Source organism: Brienomyrus brachyistius, chromosome 17 (assembly GCF_023856365.1).
Source record: "Brienomyrus brachyistius isolate T26 chromosome 17, BBRACH_0.4, whole genome shotgun sequence".
NCBI classification, from domain to species: Eukaryota; Metazoa; Chordata; class Actinopteri; order Osteoglossiformes; family Mormyridae; genus Brienomyrus; species Brienomyrus brachyistius.
The window spans coordinates 19,231,419-19,253,444 of NC_064549.1; the positions used below are offsets into that span (position 1 = coordinate 19,231,419).

The 22,026-nt window shown below is 42.2% G+C and overlaps 1 protein-coding gene across 1 annotated transcript in view; it reads right to left on the reverse strand.

Annotated features, from left to right (window-relative positions):
- The window catches only part of LOC125711310 (interleukin-1 receptor accessory protein), a 32,103-nt gene extending 14,536 nt beyond the window's left edge, over nucleotides 1–17,567 (reverse strand). Inside the window, exon 1 of the mRNA XM_048980103.1 lies at nucleotides 17,035–17,567. The gene's annotated coding sequence lies outside the window, so the exon portion shown is untranslated. The remainder of the gene's footprint in view (nucleotides 1–17,034) is intronic.
- Nucleotides 17,568–22,026: the final 4,459 nt, after the last annotated feature.

The following is a 22,026-nucleotide window of genomic DNA, read 5'->3' on the forward strand; positions in this document are numbered from 1 at the left end:
AGAGAGAGCTTGTATGAATTAGGCTACCTCTGTGTGTCCCTCAACAGTGTTCTGAAGCACCGTCTCTAAACTGTAAGTCTGCTTTAAGATGCAGCGCTGTTATTACCTTGCTAGTGAGAAATGTCATGTGTAGCCTTTAAGTTGGTACACTAGGCTAACTAATACTGCTGCAGCCCAGTTGTTGAAAGTTTCATATTCACCGTAAATATTAAAATTTACTTTCGGAAAATCGTCTGTCATGTTGTTGTTTTTGTTAGTCCTGTGTGCTGTATAGGTACTGTATGCTAATTTCCGTTATTACAGTTAACTATGCGAAGTGATATAGAACTGTAATGCGGTCAAGAGAGCTGCCTGGAACTACGTTCGCCGTGCGTTTATCTGAAAATAATTGCACACCTCGGAACGTTCGTCAGCCAATCAGATTCAAGCATTCAACGGTCCCGTAGTATAAATTGGACTAATGAACTCCAACGATAAATGGGGATTCCACACGAGGGGGCGTGGCACACGGGAGGATCGGACGAGTAGGGCATGAGAGTAAACTTATTATAACACACTTTGTAAACATGTGTTATGTGGATGTTGGGCTAAGGATATGAGTAACATAATAAATACGTAACGTATATACATATGTATAAACATCGCAGAGAACTGTGATGTGTCTGGGAAAAATCTGCAATATTGCAGAGGCGAGATTGCAAAACCGCGATATAGAGGGGGATCACTGCAGATCCACATTCCACATCGTTTGGACTAGATAAAAAAAAAAACTCAAATCCCACATTACTGTTCATATCTGCGTTAACTCCCTGTGTGAATTTGGTTATAAATAAAATATGTCGAGGATGGCATCGAAATACTTCAAAAGGGCAGCAGCAAGTTGATAAATTGTGTGCAAAAGGTACTGTCCAAGGAGATTTGCATTGACCCAACTACAGTGTTTGTAACTGAGAAAGCTCATTGGGCTGCCATTCCCAAGCCGACAGAGAACAAGCTGCCAAAGCTAATCATGACAAGATTGTTACACTCCTTTGCAAGAGAGAAAGTACTTTGATTGGTCAGAGAGAATGGGAATTGAGTGGGAGAACTGCAGTATCTTTATATTCCCAGGCTTACCAAGGGAATTAGCTCAGAAGCACAAATTATTCACCACTGCTCAGAAGATGTTACTAGAGATGGACATCAGATACACCCTTACTTATCCTGCATCTCTTCACTTCATATGGAGAAGCCAGGCTTTTACAATCAGCGAGGAAGCATAGAAGTTTATCAAGGAACACTGTGATGCGAAGGACTAAAACAATAAACATATTTGTTGGGAAATCATTCCAGTGGTGGAGGTTATTATGCAGTTTTATGCATCTCTAAACTCCACATCTCGTGTATTCTGCTATTTCTGGTTTATAATCCTTACAGATAGTATGGAGTAATGCAAGTATACTAACAATTCCCTTATTTTCTCCCACCCACACATGGTTCTCAGTCGTTTGTCCATATTATCTGCAGATATCTGTCTACTAGAAGAAAAAACATTTTGCTGAATGTTCAAATTTAAATCAAGAAAGTGATTAAATCAGTAAAGTATTTTCAGCCCACAACACTACACAAAGATGAGTATGCAAACTTATTAAAAAATAATGTACCATTCACTCTCAACTACTCTGTTCCCGACCCAATGGACATTACATAATTATAAATATCACAATCAGCAACAAACCCATAACAATTGCTAACTTTTACAGCCTTAACATTGACAACATAGCATTCTTCCATGACTTTTTCTCTACACTCCTCTATATTTGTGTGTCATTTACTGTATTAACTGGGTTACCAGAACCATTAACCATTATGTAGTAAAGTAGGTGATTCATAGATAAGTATAGCAATGAGATGTTCAACATATACAGTTGCAAGAAAAAATATGTGAACCCTTGGGAATTATACAGATTTCTGCACAGATAGGTCATAAAATGTGATCTGATCTTCATCTAAGTCACAACAATAGACAATCACAGTCTACTTAAACTAACACCACACAAATAATGATATGTTTTCATGTTTTTAATGAACACACCATGTAAACATTCACAGTGCAGGTGGAAAAAGTATGTGAACCTCTAGACTAATGATATCTCCAAGAGCTAATTGGAGTCAGGAGTCAGCCCACTGGAGTCCAATCAATGAGATGAGATTGGAGGTGTTGGTTAAGGCTGCCCTGCCCTATAAAAACACACCAGTTTTTGAGTTTGCTTTGCTAAATAAGTATTGCCTGATGTGAACGATGCCTCGCACAAAAGAGCTCTCAGAAGACCTACGATTAAGAATGACTTGCATAAAGCTAGAAAGGGTTATAAAAGTATCTCCAAATCGCATCCTGCGAGCCAGATCACCCTCAGGGTAACGCTCCACATGGCCATAGTGTACTTAACTGACACTCCCTCACAATGAGGGAAATGTGTCTCATTCGGGACTCCTCTAGCAACCACTCATTCGACACAAAGTCAAACCAGAAGTACCCAAGGAAGAGACAGTACTAAAGGAGTCCAGTCTTTGTCTCACCTCACTGGTTAACATACATGTCTCACAGCCATACAGTAAGACAGGGAGGATCAGGACTCTACAGACGTGGTCCTCTTGCAAAGATGTCGGGAGCCGCCACACACCTTTTCCAGCAACCACATGATCCCCCATGCTCTTCCAATCCATCTGCTGACTTCATAGGTAGAGTCACCAGAGACATGAATGTCACTGCCGAGGTAGGTAAATCACTCGACCAGGTTGACATTTCCCCACAGGCAGACACACTACTGATGGCTATGCCTAAGAAGTCATGAAATGCCTGGATATTGGTCTTTATCTAGGAGACCCACTGTTAGGTTGAAGAAACTGTTATTAATCATTTTGTTATCACTCCTGTATGATCAGCAATGAATGTAAATATGTATATACATTATTTTGTTTTCCCCTATCCTCATACTTTAGATTATATTAATAATAGCATTCCCACCTTAGCAAAACCAGAACTTTCTCTCACCTCCCTATTCTGCATGACTCTTGCGCCTCCCACTGACTATAAATAAAGGAGTCAAGGGGAACCACCCTTTGTAACACATTCTGCTGTAGTTTGCATTGCAGAGAGTGTGGGTACCCTTGCAAGTAAAAACTATAAAGTGTGTGTCTCGTAAATGTGGAGTTGGGGTGGAAACGCCGGGCGCTTTCCCCAACATAGAATTTGGTCCTTCGAGCCGGATCCGAGGAACCCCGAAGACGTCTCCAGTACGCCGAGAGAAGCGACACCGAAGTCTGTCGACAGCCACTCGAAGTCGGGTGCAAGAAAGACCTGTGATGTGAATTCGTCATCAGGCCGGTGGTTAGAACTGCGCTCGACGTCTGGTGATGTCTGAAGGACCTCGGTGATGGAACAGAGAGCACACTACATAGGTGAGAAACACGGCACCTAAGTGAATAGGTGGCCAAGTGAGACATACGGCACCTAAGTGAGTAGGTGGCCAAGGCATGCATGTGGTTAAGCTTAGCCGAAATTAAGCGGGAGCGAAAGTAGGCGTTGTGGGAGAGAGTGTACGGCGTTCTACGTGGATGTGTCCTTACAGGTTTTAGACTAACCTACACGATCCACCCTAAAAGCAACAACATACTGGTGACTGAAGGATAAAGGACGGGTTTCATCCCTGAAAACTAACACCGCTGCTCTAATAGTGAGCAGTAGAAGGCCGTGTTGGTGTCCTCCTGAGGTCTCATGCCAGATACTTGCTTTTAGGATTTTTTATGTTTTGTAGTGTATTCAATAAAAGGTAACAATGGGAAAAAATCAGAGTAAACAAATCAAACTAGAGGGAGATGAGAAGTTTATGGAAGGATATAAACCAGGATCAGGACAAATAAGTAGTCAGAGATGGAGGAAAAAAACATGGGTTTGAAGGAAAACTCCATACTCCAGGCATATTAAAGTTACAGGGAAACTTAAAACTGGAGATGTTACAGACTACCAATAATAAAAAAGGCCAAGATAGAAAAAAGGAATACGTTTTCTCTGATGCATGGTTAGAACAGAGTAAACTAAGAGATAATAAGAGATAACAGAAAAAGGGAAATAAGGAGAAAAAACTGCAGGCGGCTTTAATCACACTAGACGAAGAAACGGCAGCAAGACCTTCTTCCCCTCCAGCTCCTCCACCGCCCCCACAAATTCCGGTGCCTGCACCGGCGCTGGTTCCAGCCACAGATAGACAAGAAGCAAGGGGGGGGGGTGGAACCATCTCGCATGTTAACTCGAGGGTCTGATCCCTCTCTATATCCTGTAAAAGATTTGGCCACAGCTAAAGTACAATGGCATCCAAAAAATAACACGGAACAAGAGGAGGTAGAATGGCAGTGTCCCCTCGTAGAAGTGGCAAACCCAAATCGAGGGCCAAATAATGCAGGACCCGAAACTATGTTAGTATATAGACCCTGGACCGCTGAGGATAGAACAGCGGCTTTAAAAGGAATACCCCCGGTTGAAGAAGGGGTACCCGAGTTTTGGACTGCCATCCTAGAATTACAAAGTAGTTTTCATTTGAACGGCAGGGAAATGTACCGATGCCTAAGACAGTTGTTTACCCATAAATGGGGACGTGTGGCAGGCGACTTCACTGGACACGGTGCCAATAATCAGCCCTTAGCACATAACTCGCAGGAACTCATACAAGCATTACAACAGCTGCGAGAGAGGATAGACACAGTCTTCGTGAGACGTGCAGATTATGGGCGAATAGCGCAGTGCAAACAAAAAGATGGAGAGGAACCTGAGGATTTTATGGATAGGATGCGAGTGGTGTTCAGGGGAAATTCAGGAATTCCTCACGACGAGGAAGACGGAGGAGTGTATCAGCAACAATTAAAACGAGCTTTTGTCGCAGGCCTAAAGCCTGAATTGCGGAAAATATCTCGACAAACATTGGGTACATCAGAATACTGGCTCAGTCCAACAAGCCTTAGATTATGCCCAACACGCACAGAAAGCGCAGAAACAGCAAAAGACAGATACAATATTCAGCGCCTCTGACGTGGTAGCGCTAGTGCAAACGAACCCTCGGGGACGCGGGGGATTCAGAGGTAGAGGAAGAGGAAGATTTAGAGGCCGAGGAAGATTTAGAAATAAACAAACAGGAGGGTTTTCTCAGGAAACAGAGTGTTGGACATGCGGGAAACCTGGACACTTAAGCAGGGACTGCAGGTCAGGGAAGCGACCATTTAATCCAAACTCCACCGAAAATGACCAATGACCCTCCTCGGAGACCCCTGTTGCCGACACTATCCGAGGTGAAACAGAGGTCATTTTAAGGGAAGAACCGGAGGTTACCTTACAAGACCTCCTGGATGAGGAAATAGATTTGCAAGCAGTATGTCAGCTATTAGCAGAAAGGCAGTGGGGAACTTTGCCAAGTCGGAAATTAATCATAAATGGCAAAGTATACGAATGCCTGTGTGATACTGGAGCCTGTAGGACTGTCCTAACCTCCAGTCCTCCTGAAGTCACATACTCCTCATCTGTAATAAATATAAAAACAGCAGGAGGCCAAACAGACAGTCATCAGCTAACAAACCCAGTTGCAGTAAAAGATAAGGAAACTGGGATTGAATGTCAAGCACAAGTGTTAATAAGCCCTTCTTGCCCTGTCAATCTGTTAGGCCGTGACCTTATGGTACAGATGGGCATTAGTGTAGTTGCCACAAACTCTGGCATGAAAGCAATCATAAATGAGGAAGCCTATGTTGTGCAAGGAACCGGAGCACCACAATATTACTGGTCACTGGACCTAGGGGGAACTGCACAGACACGAGAATTGTTGCGAAAAACTAGAGAAAAGCAGTCCCCTAAACAAACCCAGTTCATGCCTGACGATGCCTTACACGTCACTATGTGGTACAAAGGCACCCCAGGACCAGATTATGCCTATGACAAAACGTTTCATGCCCTCCAAGACACTTGTATCACCTTACAACATTTGTATGTTAACCACTACTGGCTTTTCTGCTGCCTCAGTCATCTTATCTAATAAACAACAGGCTGTGTTCAGAGGGGAAACACCACATGTATCTCTATCAAAACCACCTCAGATGCAGTGGAGGGATGTAGAGATGTTCTTACGAGATTCCATGCACAGTTACAATGACTACCAACCCGTACCTGGCTCATGTTGGAGCTATGACAAAAAACACAATGTGTGGCGGTTTCCTTTGGGATGGAGAGTTCAAACCACTCTCACCACACACTTGCAGGACCCAACCTGACAAATTTTTTCTGTTCTGGAGGGGGGATCATGTCCAGATCTAGATCGCCTCCCAGAAGGGTTGTGGTCATCCTCCCCCACTGATGTAGGACTGGTAAAGGGGTTCCCACCTTACAAAGTAATTGTGAAATCAGAACACCGCCCGGTAGTTAGACAATACCCATTAAAACCTGAGGCAGAGAAAGGTATAGCCCCTGTAGTGCAGGATATGTTGGCATCAGGAATATTGCGAGAGGCTCCTGAGGCCACTTGCAATACTCCTATCTTCCCCATCCAGAAGGGACATACAGGGAAATGGCGCATGGTGCAGGATTTAAGACCAGTTAATAACATAGTGCAACACGCAGCACCAGACGTGCCCAACCCACACTTATTGCTCAACTCATTAACCCCTGATAAAAGTTACTTCTCAGTAGTGGATCTTAGTAATGCATTTTTCTCAGTACCATTGCACCCTGATTCTCAACATTTATTTGGTTTCACCTATAAGGGAAAAAAATACACATATACTAGACTCCCTCAAGGGTTTTCAGAAAGTCCACATGTATATACCATGGCCCTTAGATATTCTATGAGTGCCTGTAAAATACCATCCTATAGTCAAGTGCTACTGTATGTAGATGATATATTAATTGCTTCAGATACAAAACAGCATTGTAAGGAAGCCACACTGTTGGTGTTACAGCATTTATATGATACAGGACATAAAGCATCAAAACAAAAATTACAATATTGCAGGGAGGAAGTTATATATCTTGGACATAAACTCTCCCAACAAGGTCGATCATTATTAGAAACTAGAAAACAGGCAATACAAGAGGCACCAAAGCCAAAGACTAAACAGCAAATGATGTCCTTCTTAGGACTTTGTAATTATTGCAGAGAATGGCTACCTGATTATGCCGCACTCGTTCAACCTCTGCAAACCTTAATTTATGGGAAAGACATGGCCTTAAAAGATAAAATTCAGTGGACAAAAGAAGGAGAATTGGCATTCACAAACTTAAAAATGATGCTACAAACAAATGTGATACTTGCCTTACCAGATTATCAACAACCATTTACCTTATGTGTTGATGCTAATCAAGGTTATATGAAAGCGGTATTAACACAGCCGTTCGGGACAAAGGAAAGACCACTAGCATTCTATTCTAAACGATTAGATGCAGTAGCAGCTGGTTTTCCACAACGTTTGCAAGCATGTGCAGCTGCTGCAGAAGCAGTAAAATTATCAGCAGAATTAGTGTTGTGTCACCCACTCACCTTGAAGGTGCCACATTCAGTTTCATTAGTTTTACTGCAGACACCGCTTCCGTTCCTCACACATGCTAGACATCTGACCTTAGTCTCACTCCTGCTTTCACAGTCAAACATTACTATACAGCGATGTGGTCCTCTTAACCCTAGCACCCTTCTTCCGACAACGGAAGATGGAGAGCCACATTCGTGCAAAGCAGTTGTGGAAGAGCAAACAAAACCCAGAGCAGATATTTTACAGACCCCAATATCAGATTCAATGGTTGTTTATGTAGATGGATCAGCATCAAAAAATGATTTGGGGAAAAAATAAGGTCGGGTATGCTGTAGTTACGTCCACTGAAGTGTTAGAGGCCAATGCACTCCCACCTGCTTGTTCAGCACAAGCGGCTGAACTCTATGCTGTAATTAGGGCATGCGAGCTATTCAAAAATAAGTCACTTACTATATACACTGATAGTCAATATGTGTTTGGAGCTGTTCATCACCATGCAAGAGTGTGGAAAAATAGAGGTTTTAAAACATCGCAGGGAACGTCTCTAACTCACACAAACTTACTACTTAGATTATTAGATGTTGTACAATTACCGACTCGCCTTGCACTGTGTAAATGTAAAGCACACCAAACCGATGCTTCCACAATAGCTAAAGGAAACAACTTTGCAGATAAAACTGCCAAAGAAGCGGCACTGAAACAGCCCACCTTATCAGTGGCAGACATTCTTTTCATAGATAGTGAAGTGCTATGTGATGCACAGATTCATGCTCCTAAAACAGAAATACAGAGTTGGATCAAGAGAGGAGCAATACAGCAAGGGAAAGTTTATTATATGAATGACAAGCCCATCCTACCAAAAAACTTATACAAAACAGCTGCCTTAGTGAGCCATGGAAATACTCATGTCTCAACAGGAGGGATGGTACATATTATCCAGCAATACTTTTATGCTATAAATTTTTCTGATTATGCAAAGCAATTTTGTAGAACATGCTTAATTTGCTGTAAACATAATGCACAGGGTAACATGAGACCAAAACGTGGCCAGTTCCCTGTAGCTGAGTACCCGTTTCAAGTTGTACATATGGATTTTATTGAATTATCTTGGTCACAAGGGAAGAAGTACTGTCTAGTCATTATAGACACCTTTTCTAAGTGGGTAGAAATATACCCTGTAAAGCACTGTGATGCAATGACTGTTGCAAAATGTTTGGTAGGCCATTATTTCCCTACTTATGGCATACCTCATATTATAAGATCAGACAATGGGACTCATTTTGTAAATCAGACCATGTCCCTTTGTTCACAAGCATTAGGTTTTATGCTTAAGAATCATTGTGCTTATCACCCTCAGAGTGCAGGCTTAGTGGAGAGAACTAACGGCACTATTAAAACAAGGCTCAGAAAAACAATGGAAGAGACAAAAAGGCCTTGGCCAGAATGTTTGTCTCTAGTAAAATTGTGGATGAGAATAACTCCCATTCCTGCAGGATTAACACCTTTTGAGATAGTGTACGGAAGGCCGTTTCCCCTAGCAACCGAAATGAGTGATATAGGGAAAGCGGACAGAGAAAATACATTGGCTAATTGGATGCGAAAGTTGCTATCATCACAACAAAAACATAGCCCCAGTAGTCTGCCAGTAAATTCTGTTTCTAACCAACAGGATAACTTGCAGCCAGGGGATTGAATCCTGGTCAAGGTCCTGTTGCGGAAGGAGTGGAGCACACCCCGGTGGGATGGTCCTTATCAAGTCCTCCTCACAACACCAACAGCTGTGAAAATAGCAGAACGACCTTCCTGGATACACAAAAGTCACTGTAAACCCATCAAGCCCTTATCAGAGGCCTCAGCGACAGAGTAGCAGTGGAAGTCCGCTACAAAGGCACAGTAACCAATAGGGTGCTGCTGTCTCAACCCGGTGAAGTAAACAACTGAACTGCACTCTATTAGGATGGCTCTGACGGGGTGGGGGTGTGGTAAGGTGACTCTAGGGGTCATTCTTGTTGTTGGACTTGTATGGTTGTCCTTGCTCCCACTAGCTCCATTGCAGCACCTACGGCGATGGACCCATGACGACTTCCATCTGCGCCCGTTGCCTGCTGACCACTCACACCCGTTCATGAAGAACTACTGGTATCGATATGTACATGACACTGTAACAGCAAAAAATGTGACCAATTGCTATGTTTGTTCTGTGATGCCTACTCATAGTGAAGGACCCACTGTATATGGAAAACCCATGAATATGTCCCAGGCCAAATGTGCTGCATCTTTTGCAGGTATAGGGTACCAAAGTATTGTTTCACTTATATTTTCCGTAGATGGAGACTATGTTAATATCACCACTAATGGGTCAGGTAATATAACCGTAAAAACTGTTGTGCAAGATGCCACAGGAATATACCCAGATGACCCTGCTCCCTGTGTATTACAAACATGTTATTAATTAAAAAGCACCCAGTGAGACTGCTTGTCAATCAACTCAGAACAGCTCTTTTAGAATTATAATTTGGATTTCAATTTATCTGAAATGAACATTTTACTTAAAACTACTAGTTTCTAATGAAATATATATTTTTTGTAAAGAAATTAATAAATTGATTTTTTTTTACTAAAACCGATACATTTGCAGTATTTTTTATTGAATTAACTGAGCACCCCAAGTAGGACTGTGCAATTAATGGAAAATTAATCAAAACCGACATTCAGAACCTTTAATCAATGTAATCTTGCCCATGTCGGTTACTTCATTTTTTTTTTATTATTATTCTGTTAATACTTTCCCCAGTATGTGTTCATGTTCCGTACCCTTAAAAACAAAAAATACCGTGTCTTACATCTTGCATCTCAGCAGACATTGAAAGCCAAAGAAAATTCTCTGGAGATGTTCACGACATTATAAGATGGCTTTACTAAAAAAACTGGCCAATTTTTAATATATGTATTTTTTTACTATTCAAATTTTAACAACATAATCACTCATAACATGGTTCATTTTGGGTATAACATACATAGCTGGAAAAGAGCTTTAAAGCAATATGAGAACTATTTCTGTGTGACTTATAAGAGAGATATAGTCAGTCAAATCCATAGTTCCTCCCCCTAATTACTTCAAACTTTGTTAGCTTAAATCTACTTTAATATTAATTCAAGACACGTGATTTCAGTTCCACAGGTTACTCATATGACCAAACCTGCATGCCTAGTTTAATTAAAATCTGATAATTAGGTCCAAAAGTGTGATGATATGACATGGAATTACCCATCATGAGTTACATCAAGACCCTGCTGCCCTTCCAATTAGATCCTCTACAGTTTGCATATCAATGCAACCAATCAAATAATGATGCCTTAGCCACCACCCTCTAACTGGCCCTTACTTACCCAGATAATAAGGACACTTATGTTCGAATGCTGTTCAAAGACTTCAGTTCAGCATTCAAGCTAGGGCTGGACGATTTATCGATTTCAAATTGAAATCGTGATTTGAAACAACGCAATTGGCAAATTGCAAAGGCCGCGATTTAGGATATACATTATACAGCACATCGGACCCGAGGTTTAAAACTCTTGTGAGAGTAGTTTTACAAATGCATGCTATGCTCCCTGTGTGACAGTCATTCTCATCAATCACAAGCACCGTGCTTCTCATGTGCCAGTCATGCTCACCAATCAGAAGTGGCCCAAGAAGAAGGGCACAGAAACAGCAAACACGTGAAACCCAAGGAAAATGTTGCATTCAGGGTGCAGAAAATATACAGGTCCTTCTCAAAAAATTTGCATATTGTGAAAAAGTTCATTATTTTCTGTAATGTACTGATAAAACATTAGACTTTCATATATTTTAGATTCATTACACACAACTGAAGTAGTTCAAGCCTTTTATTGTTTTAATATTGATGATTTTGGCATACAGCTCATGAAAATCTCAAAAAATTAGCATATTTCATCCGACCAATAAAAGAAAAGTGTTTTTAATACCAAAAAAAGTCAACCTTCAAATAATTATGTTCAGTTATCCACTCAATACTTGGTCGGGAATCCTTTTGCAGAAATGACTGCTTCAATGTGGCGTGGCATGGAGGCAATCAGCCTGTGGCACTGCTGAGGTGTTATGGAGGCCCAGGATGCTTCGATAGCAGCCTTAAGCTCATCCAGAGTGTTGGGTCTTGCGTCTCAACTTTCTCTTCACAATATCCCACAGATTCTCTATGGGGTTCAGGTCAGGAGAGTTGGCAGGCCAATTGAGCACAGTAATACCATGGTCAGTAAACCATTTACCAGTGGTTTTGGCACTGTGAGCAGGTGCCAGGTCGTGCTGAAAAATGAAATCTTCATCTCCATAAAGCTTTTCAGCAGATGGAAGCATGAATTTTGGGTTTTCATGAGCTGTATGCCAAAATCATCAATATTAAAACAATAAAAGGCTTGAACTACTTCAGTTGTGTGTAATGAATCTAAAACATATGAAAGTCTAATGTTTTATCAGTACATTACAGAAAATAATGAACTTTTTCACAATATGCTAATTTTTTGAGAAGGACCTGTAATGATTCCGCTACTGAGCTATAAGTGAATTGCCTTCCTATTTCATAGTCCAAGATTGTTTCAGAAAGGTCCTATCATCAATAGAACCGGGAACCTCCCTTTAAACACCAGCAGCGACATACTTCAGTGTATCATACCTTTTGCTTTTGTTAATGGGCAACAGCATTAGCATACCACTAACCCATCAAAACAACGAGACAGTTGCAGCAGCAGAGTCGGTGACCCCCAAAAAAAGCCATAAAACAGTCATGTTTATGTCAGATGTTTTTGCGCTAATTAATTGAAGCATTTCCAAAGATTAATCTTTCGAAATTAGTCCCAAAACAATAATAAAAGTCTTGCTTTAACATAAATACTAAAAGAACAGATCGCTTTAATCGCTATTATGAATTGGTCTTATTATTTACAAAAGATACAAAAGGAGATGCAAATAATGTTTTTTCTTTCGTTTTGTATTGTCCGAGTAACAAAGCAATGATAAGCCGCTTCAGCCAAAAACTGCTTTTTATTTCTCATTTCAAATAAAATGCATGGTTGCCAACTTTGGTCAGCTGCATGGAGTGAGATTTTCTGCTCTGTTCTGCACACACATTTACATGTATGTTCAAGTTCAATTACCTTGTAAATAGTCCGTAGGGTTTGTACACTGCCCTGACATTTTTGATGCAGCTAATTTCAAGTTTAGAATGGACTAATACAGATTTGCCGTAAGATTTCTTGCCGTAAGAATCAAAGAGTTTGCAACCCTGAATACGTACATTTTCTTTTGTTTCACCTGAATTGATTTGTATACAGGTGCTGGTCATATAATTAGAATATCTTGAAAAAGGTGATTTATTTCACTAATTCCATTCAAGAGATGAAACTTCTATAATGCATACATTCATTCCACACAGACTGACATATGTTTTTTATTGTTTATTTCTTTTAATTTTGAGGATTATAACTGACAAATAATGTAAACCCCAATTCAGTATCTCAGAAAATTAGAATATTGTGAAAAGGTTCAGTATTGAAGACACCTGGTGCCACACTCTAATCAGCTAATTAACTCAAAACACCTACAAAGGCCTTTAAATGGTCTCTCAGTCTAGTTCTGTAGGCTACACAATCATGGGGAAGACTGCTGATTTGACAGTTGTCCAAAAAACGACCATTGACACCTTGCACAAGGAGGGCAAGACACAAAAGGTCATTGCAATAGAGGCTGGCTGTTCACAGAGCTCTGTGTTCAAGCACAGTAATAGAGATGTGGCAGAAAAAAATGCACAAGCAATAGGTATGACCGCACCCTGGACAGAATTGTGAAACAAAACCCATTCAAAAATGTGGGGGAGATTCACAAAGAGTGGACTGCAGCTGGAGTCGGTGTTTCAAGAACCACTACGCACAGACGTATGCAAGACATGGGTTTCAGTTGTCGCATTCCTTGTGTCAAGCCACTCTTGAACAACAGACAGCGTCAGAAGCGTCTCGCCTGGGCTAAAAACAAAAAGGACTGGACTGCTGCTGAGTGGTCCAAAGTTATCTTCTCTGATGAAAGTAAATTTTGCATTTCCTTTGGACATCAGGGTCCCAGAGTCTAGGAGAAGAGAGGAGAGGCACAGAATCCACGTTGCTTGAGGTCAAGTGTAAAGTTTCCACAGTCAGTGATGGTTTGGGGTGCCATGTCATCTGCTAGTGTTGGTCCACTGTGTTTTCTGAGGTCCAAGGTCAATGCACCTGTATATCAGGATGTTTTAGAGCACTTCATGCTTCCTGCTGCTGACCAACTTTATGGAGATGCAGATTTCATTTTCCAACAGGACTTGGCCCCTGCACACAGTGCCAAAGCTACCAGTACTTGGTTTAAGGTCCATGGTATCCCTGTTCTTAATTGGCCAGCAAACTCGCCTGACCTTAACCCCATTGAAAATCTAAGGGGTATTGTGAAGAGGAAGATGCGATATGCCAGACCCAACAATGCAGAAGAGCTGAAGGCCACTATCAGAGCACCTGGGCTCTCATAACACCTGAGCAGTGCCACAGACTGATCGACTCCATGCCGCACCACATTGCTGCAGTAATTCAGGCAAAAGGAGCCCCAACTAAGTACTGAGTGCTGTACATGCTCATACTTTTCATGTTCATACTTTTCAGTTGGCCAAGATTTCTAAAAATCCTTTCTTTGTATTGGTCTTAAGTAATATTCTAATTTTCTGAGATACTGAATTGGGGTTTTCATTAGTTGTCAGTTATAACCATCAAAATTAAAAGAAATAAACACTTGAAATATGTCAGTCGGTGTGGAATGAATGTATACAAGTTTCACCTGTTGAATGGAATTAGTGAAATAAATCAACTTTTTCAAGATATTATAATTATATGACCAGCACCTGTAGAAAATAACCGTATACAGCTGTTAAAAAGCGGAAACTTTGACGAACATGAAATTACCAATAAACTACTTCTATTTATTCTGCATTTTATAAAACGCATATTACATCTAAAAATTTCCAGCTTTACAGTTTCAGGACAGAACAGCCACTGTGTTATGAACATTATGGCTTTTTGGTTGAGTTAGATTCGCTGCTGTTATTAACACCAATAACACATTAGCACAAATAAAAGGGCCAAATTGTTCAGCCCTAATTCAAGCTAGACCTGAAAACCTCTCTCAGCACCTGGATACTGGATTTTCTGACTGAGAGACCTCAGTCAGTCCATATTGGGAGCAGCACTTCCAGCACTATCACACTAAGCACTGGAGCCCCCAAGGACTGCGTACTCAGTCCACTGGTGTTCACGCAGTTCACTCACAAATGTGCAACAATGGACAGTTCGAGTCACCATCAAGTTTGCTGATGACATAGCTATGGTGGGTCTCAATAAAAATGAGTCAGCGTTGGGAGAAATGCATTGATTATCGGACTGGTGCAGAGTCAACAACCAGTCTCAATGTGAATACCACAAAAGAGATGGTTATTGACCTCAGCATATGGAGTGACCACTCTCTGTTCTTCCTCAACAGCTCATCCGTGGAGATTGTTGAGAGTACCAAATTCCTTGGTATCTGGTGGAAAACCTCAACACTGGCTCCATAGTCAAGAAAGCCCAGCTGATGTGAAAAGCTGAGAAAAACCCATCTCACAACATTTTACAGGGGAACTACTGAGAGCATCCCGAGAAGCTGCATCACATTCTGGTTTGGGAAAACTGCGTCGCCTCATATTGCAAGACCCTACAGTGTATAGTGAGGACAACTGAGAAGATCATTGGAGTCTCTCTCCCCCGCCATCACAGATATTCACACCACAGGCTGCATTCACAAATATTATATGCCATGCCATCAGACTACTGAACTGTCAGGGATTGATCTGATACCACACAAAACACACACACTCATCAACACACACTTATTACCCTTACACTCCCACTGCAAAATATTTACTACTATTTCTTATCTCATTGCTACCTCATTGTATTGTTTTTTCCTCATTGTATTGTTTCTTCCTGTATTTCCCATACTATCACTCCTCGTGAAATGTTTACAATTACTTTTTATTTTATTGCTACCTCCTTGCACAACTAAACTGCACCTTATCAGTATTGGGTATACTGAACTGTTTGTACTTGTCAGTGTCAGGTGCCCTGTCTTTTTGCACTGTCCTGTAATGTTTGCACAGATTGCAACACCATGCACTCTATGTTGTTAGGTTGTTATATGTTAGTCTTGTGTTAATCTATGTAGCACCTTGGTCCAAGAGAAATGCCACATACATTTGTATTTAATTATAAAAAAATTTGACCTGAAATTTGCCTTCACCGTTTTCTTAATCATCAAAAATATACAAAAAAAATGCAACTCGTGAGATGAATCTTGGCCTTTAAAAAAAGCACACCCTGAATTTGAAAAAGTACTCTTTCTGATCTTTTTGATAAGTTATATTTAGCTGATATGAAAGCACTCTCTTTTTTTCTATCTGTAGTTGCAGAAAACTTGATATATTTCAAAGGATATAAAAAAAGCTCTGGAACTTGTGTATTTCACATGCCAAATTTAATCAAACCACGATATGAACATCTTAACAGAATAAAGGAAAACAGACCTAATATTAGCAGGTATAATTATGCAGTCTATCACTGGACACACTATGAACAATTTAGTGATTTATTCATTTAACCCAAGGTAGATAACCGAGGAAAAACTATTGTTTTTGTAATTACTTGTCAAATTTATAAACATAACTTGGTACATGTCTGACAGTGAGCAGGAGTCTGAAAAGGAACCCTCTACTCTGGAGTGGTGAGGTTACTGTGCAGCCCTTACATTTTTATGCAAACTTCAGTATGCCTTAATAAATAATAATGAATAAATAACTACGTCCCAAAGTGCTATGTAATACGACGTTTTCATAAATAGAACGACAATTAGACTACAATTAAACTTGGAAAGTGCATTAAACAAGCGGTAGGACTGCATACTGCTAGTCGAGGTATTCCATCCTTGGAGAAATTGCTCGAAATTAACAGATTTATATTCAGATGTCCAACGCTTCGTAGAAACGATACCGTTAATACAGCGGTTATTACTTTTGATTTAACAATAATCAGTGCGTAATGGTGAATCATTCTTACTCGTGCAAATGGCAATAATACGTATAATTAGTGATATATTTACACTGCCGAACCACCTATAAGCGCAAAAAACTTCTGTTTCAGTAAAATGTCTTCATAAGTGCATAATCAAGCAACACAGACATTTAAAGTTATTACACACTAAACATCTTGATATTAGGCTGTATTTCAATCTAGTTATAATCTATTTGTTAGCTATAGCTAGCGCTGTATATATAGAATAAAGTATACAGGCAAATTTCACATAATCAAGCGCATTAAAACAGGCGTAAGCGAAATTCTGATTACAAATATACTTATACACAGAAGTATACTTACAGTTTCCTGTGTTCGCTGCTACTTGTTTCTCGACACAATAAGACCCGTTAAAAAGGAAGTTGAAACATCGGGAGAGATTGTACGATTTTTATAATCAATCGCACAATCGCGATTTTTGTAATTCTCTAATTTATAAACCTAAATTGAGGTTCTTCTAATAATCTTACTTTCGGATTGTATCCCGGAAGAGGCATGGTATGAGAAAACGTGTACTAGACACTAGTGAGATTAACGACACTACAAACACCTTAGCAAAAAGCACACAAAAAAATACAATTTGTCAACGGATGCTAGTTGTAAAGGCGCATGTATATAAAAAACAAAGCCGACAATGTGATGCAAGTCCTTTTCTCGTAATACTAAACATTGTTTATACGGGAAATCAGAGTGCCTCCGTCACCGCATGTCTCCTGAACACAACACATCCGGGTCCTTTGCTTTTGAATTCCGAGGTTTTTGCCTAATTAACACTATAATGTTATAATGACTAAGTAAAACACCGTTGCTTTTTATCTATTAGGAGCCCAAACCATTTGGCCAGTCAGGTTAACAATTATAATATGTCGATGAAAACTTTCAGAAATATGGGTTCAGTGCCCTTTCCATCAAAGTCGGCAAATGACACTACACAGTGGCTGGGGGTGGCATATCGTGGCACCTACTTGAATTGACATCTGTTTCTCTTTCTGACATATTTTATGACACTAGATTTTGCGGTTTTGGTATTCTGTCTATTGTGACGTTATTGTAAAGTAATCAATATCTTGAACATTAATATGGTTAACAGCGATTCTTAAACTACTGAAGATACATGAAAATTTTGCACATTAGTTGCTGGGCACAATGACATTATTTACATGAAGTATGAGGCAAAGTTGGTCATTTGGGAATTTTTTTTTAAGTCTGTTGATTTGACATGGTAATACTGTACGTCAGTGCTTAAGAATAACTTATGAATGCTTGTACCCCAATGCATCTGAATGAATTATTGGCAAATGCATCATCTTTGTGTATTGAACAGATTTATTTATTATCTTAAGAAATATAACATGCCCATATAGGGATTTCCTCAGCAAGTCAAAAGAAGAACTAAAATCCCTGGAAGCACATGAGTTTTTCACCAATAGCTAGGTGGACGTTGTACTGCACCACAGACCCACAGCTGACATTAAATTCAAACTGAACATATTGTAGCGCTGGAGGAACCATGGGGCCTCACGGCAGTCTGGGCTGGTGCCAACCATGTAAATAGTTCACTGTGATCACTATGCTCTGTAATGCCTTGTACTGTATTGTAATGTAGTGTGTAGTGTTTAGTGTAATCATTCTATACAGTCTGTGTGTGTGTGTGTGTGTGTGTGTGTGTGTGTGTGTGTGCACCCACAGTGCATATTAGGAGTAAGCGGGGCAATGGGTACAGTGGGTAGCGCGAGTGTGTTGTGAGTGTGACTGGTAAAGCCACTCTGTGGTATAACCCGGAAGTGTCATTTCTGGAGAGCAAGTGGCATGGTTTGGTGACCTGCCTTTACAATGATGTCAGAAGAGGGATCGGAGAAAAATTATGACCGCTTCCTACAACAACCCAGTGACTACAGTGGTAGTGGGGAGCAGCAGTCTGCAGAATGGGAACCCCGGGAACCCAGCAGTGCAGTTTCCTGGGGAAATCCAACAGTTCCAGCATGACCCCCCCCCCCCATGTCACCACTGGGCAGAACAAGCAGAAAACCCCGCCCCTGCTGCGCACACCAGTACCTGAGAGAAGGGGAGTCAAGGCAGCCATCAAGCTCCCACACTATGCAGGAAGTAGCTCCTGAAGACCTACCTCCTTCAGATGCCCCAGACAGCACGGCACAATGCCAGGAGCAATGAGGGGATGGTGGTGCACTTAGCGTTGGCACTCCAGGCTCTCCTTGACCCCCGATGAGCAGCAAAACTTCACAGCCCTGGTGGAGGCACTGGAGTAATGGTTTGGCCGCCGGTGGTTGGTAGAGGCGAAGCAGGAAGAACCAGCAAAGGCGGGACAGCGAAACCCTTGACGTGTTCACGCCAGACCTCCACATCCTTATGCAGAGGAGTTATCCACAGTTCCCCGGGGATGCACAGTAAGCACTGGCTCTCCAAACCTTTGTTAAGGCTCTAACACCAAAGCGGTTGCGCTAACACATCCAGCTGTGGGTGCCAGACACGCTCTCTGAGGCCTTGGCAGAGGCTGCGCAGGAGGAAGCAATCCTGACCCCACCTGCAACAGCACACCGGCTGAATATGCACCTGTGCGACTGGCAGCTTCAACAGTGAAGAGGGACAGAATGTGTGCGCAACCCACACAGAGTTATGATGGAGAAGTCACCAACAGCTGCTACTGCCTGCCACCGCTGTGTAGAGGTCAGGCACTTCGGCCATGATTGCCCCACTCCATCACCTTGCCCCGCATCCTGAATAGCCGGGAAACACAGAGTGGGTGGCGTGGTGAGGGGGACAGACGCCAGTCCAACCCCAACAGCTACACCCAGAGTGGGCCAACTCGGCAAGGCTACTGGCCTGTATGTCGCCTGCCTGGTAGACGAGACATCCTATCGAGCCCTGGTGGACCACCATCACCCTGATCCACCAAGACGTGCTACCAGGTCCTGGCGGGGCTGCGCTAGCCGGCTGGGAGGCAGCTAACGTTAAATTGATGTCGCTGACTGGTGCGCATGGCCATGAGGGGGAAAAGGCAACTGCGCATATGGTTGGCTGGACACACAGTAGTGCAGGAAGTGTGGCTCACTGACATCGCTGTCCTATTCATCATCAGTCTGGACTTGCTGATTCGACTCGGGGCCACTATTGGGGGCTGGCTAACCCTATGAAAAGTGACTGAACTACGCTGTTTCCTGGGGCTGGTGCCCAACTATTAGCACTTTGTTAAAGATTTCACCACCATTGCGAAACAGAGAGAAAAAGGAAGTGGTTTCATGTGGACGGAAGCCTGCGCTGTGGTTTTTAACCAGCTTTGCGCAGTGCTTGTCAGTACTCCCGTGCTAGCTAACGCAGACTTGAACATGGATGCTAGCAGCAAGGGGTGGGCGCTGTGCTGTCACAGACAGGACCCGAAAGCGAGCATGTGGTTGCATACTTCAGACACTTACCCGAACGCAACTACTGTGTGACCCAACGGGAACTGTTGGCCATAGTGCAGGCATGCAAACGCTTCCATCTCTACCTCTGTGGCCGGTGGTTCTGGTTGCAGATAGAACACGCATCGCTGGCATGGCTCCTAAATTTCCGCAGCCCAAAGGAACAACTGGCCCACTAATTAGAGGTGCTGGTGGAGTTTTTTTTTGAGATCATCACCCCAGGATGCCGCATGGGAATGCAGATGCTCTGTCTCACCAGCTGTGCATTACAAACAATACTCAATGGATGTCACTATACTATATATAGTTCATACTAATGTAACAGAGTGTGCCCAAGCGGATAATTAGGTCAGAGTCGAATGATAGACAGTTGCACAGAATTCTTAAAAAAAGGACTTTTCCATTATTAATTTCCTTTTAGGCTACCAGCAGGACAAAATGCAGCACAATCCCATACATCCTCTCATGGCAGAGGCAGCCCCCCCCCCCCCCACTGAGCCACGCAGGACCTATTTAAAATGCTAAGCAATACCATTAATCACTCCACAATCAATCACTATCAAACACAAGCCTTTACTATTTTAAACATTTTGTCTGTATGGTATACCCTCTAAAATCAATGTATTAAAGCATAAAACATCACGTAACATAACGTGAATTCGATAACAGAAGTACCATACGACCCCCCTGCTCCTATGAGCTCTCCCACTGAAAAGCGCGAACCGAGCACAGAAAACCTTCATACTACCTGGGCTCCGGTTTCCTGGAGCTCCCCGGAAGACTAACCCCATTAACTTGCCACAAACATCAACAAACTAAGTTATAACAAACCGAAGCATACCCTGGCGTCTTCTGATCCTAATCAGCGGGGACACCGCTGATTTACAGGGACAGACGTGCTGCGCTCTATCACATTATACAGTAATATACAGTTCTGTGGGGCGGCATGGTGGTGCAGTGGTTAGCACTGTTGCCTCACACCTCTGAGACCCGGGTTCGAGTCTCCGCCTGGGTCACATGTGTGTGGAGTTTGCATGTTCTCCCCATGTCGTTGTGGGGTTTCCTCCGGGTACTCCAGTTTCCCCCCATAGTCCAAAAACATGCTGAGGCTAATTGAACTTGCTAAATTGCCCATAGGAATGCATGTGAGAGTGAATGGTGTGTGAGTGTGCCCTGCGATGGGCTGGCCCCCCATCCTGGGTTGTTCCCTGCCTCGTGCCCATTGCTTCCGGGATAGGCTCCACCAGTAGGCGAACCAGTAGGACAAGCGGTTTGGAAAATGGATGGATGGATATACACCTGTCTGACACCACTGAAAAATATGCATCTTACACCTGTTGGTGTCTCTCTTAAAGGGAGTCAATCATTGATAACATGATCAATAACTGTAGCCTTTATTTAATCTGTGACCACAGTCTTACTCTCCTTCATTGGCCTTTTCTTCTTCTTGCAAGTTTTTGTTGTTGCTGTTCTGCTTGGTCAGTGTTTACAAAGGAAGTTCCCCAAAGGTGACCTCGTTATACACTGCCTGATGAAAAAAAAGTCACCATCTCACCCTAAAGGGGGGTGGGGGGGCTGAAGCGCTGGAGGGACCATGGGGCAGCGCAGCAGTTTCAGCTGGTGCCAACCATGTAAATTATTTACTGTGATAGCTATGCACTGTAATGTTTTGTGTTGCATTGTAATGCCGTTTGTGTTGCTTAATGTTTATCATTGTAAATAGTGTGCGTGTGCCCACTGTGCATATCAGGAGTAAATGTGGCAATGAGCACAGTGGGCAGCGTGAGCGTGTTGTGAGTGTGCCTGGTACGGGCACAATACTGCCATCTTGTGGTATGACTCAGAACTGTCCCAGTGCCCTTTCTGGAGAGCAAGC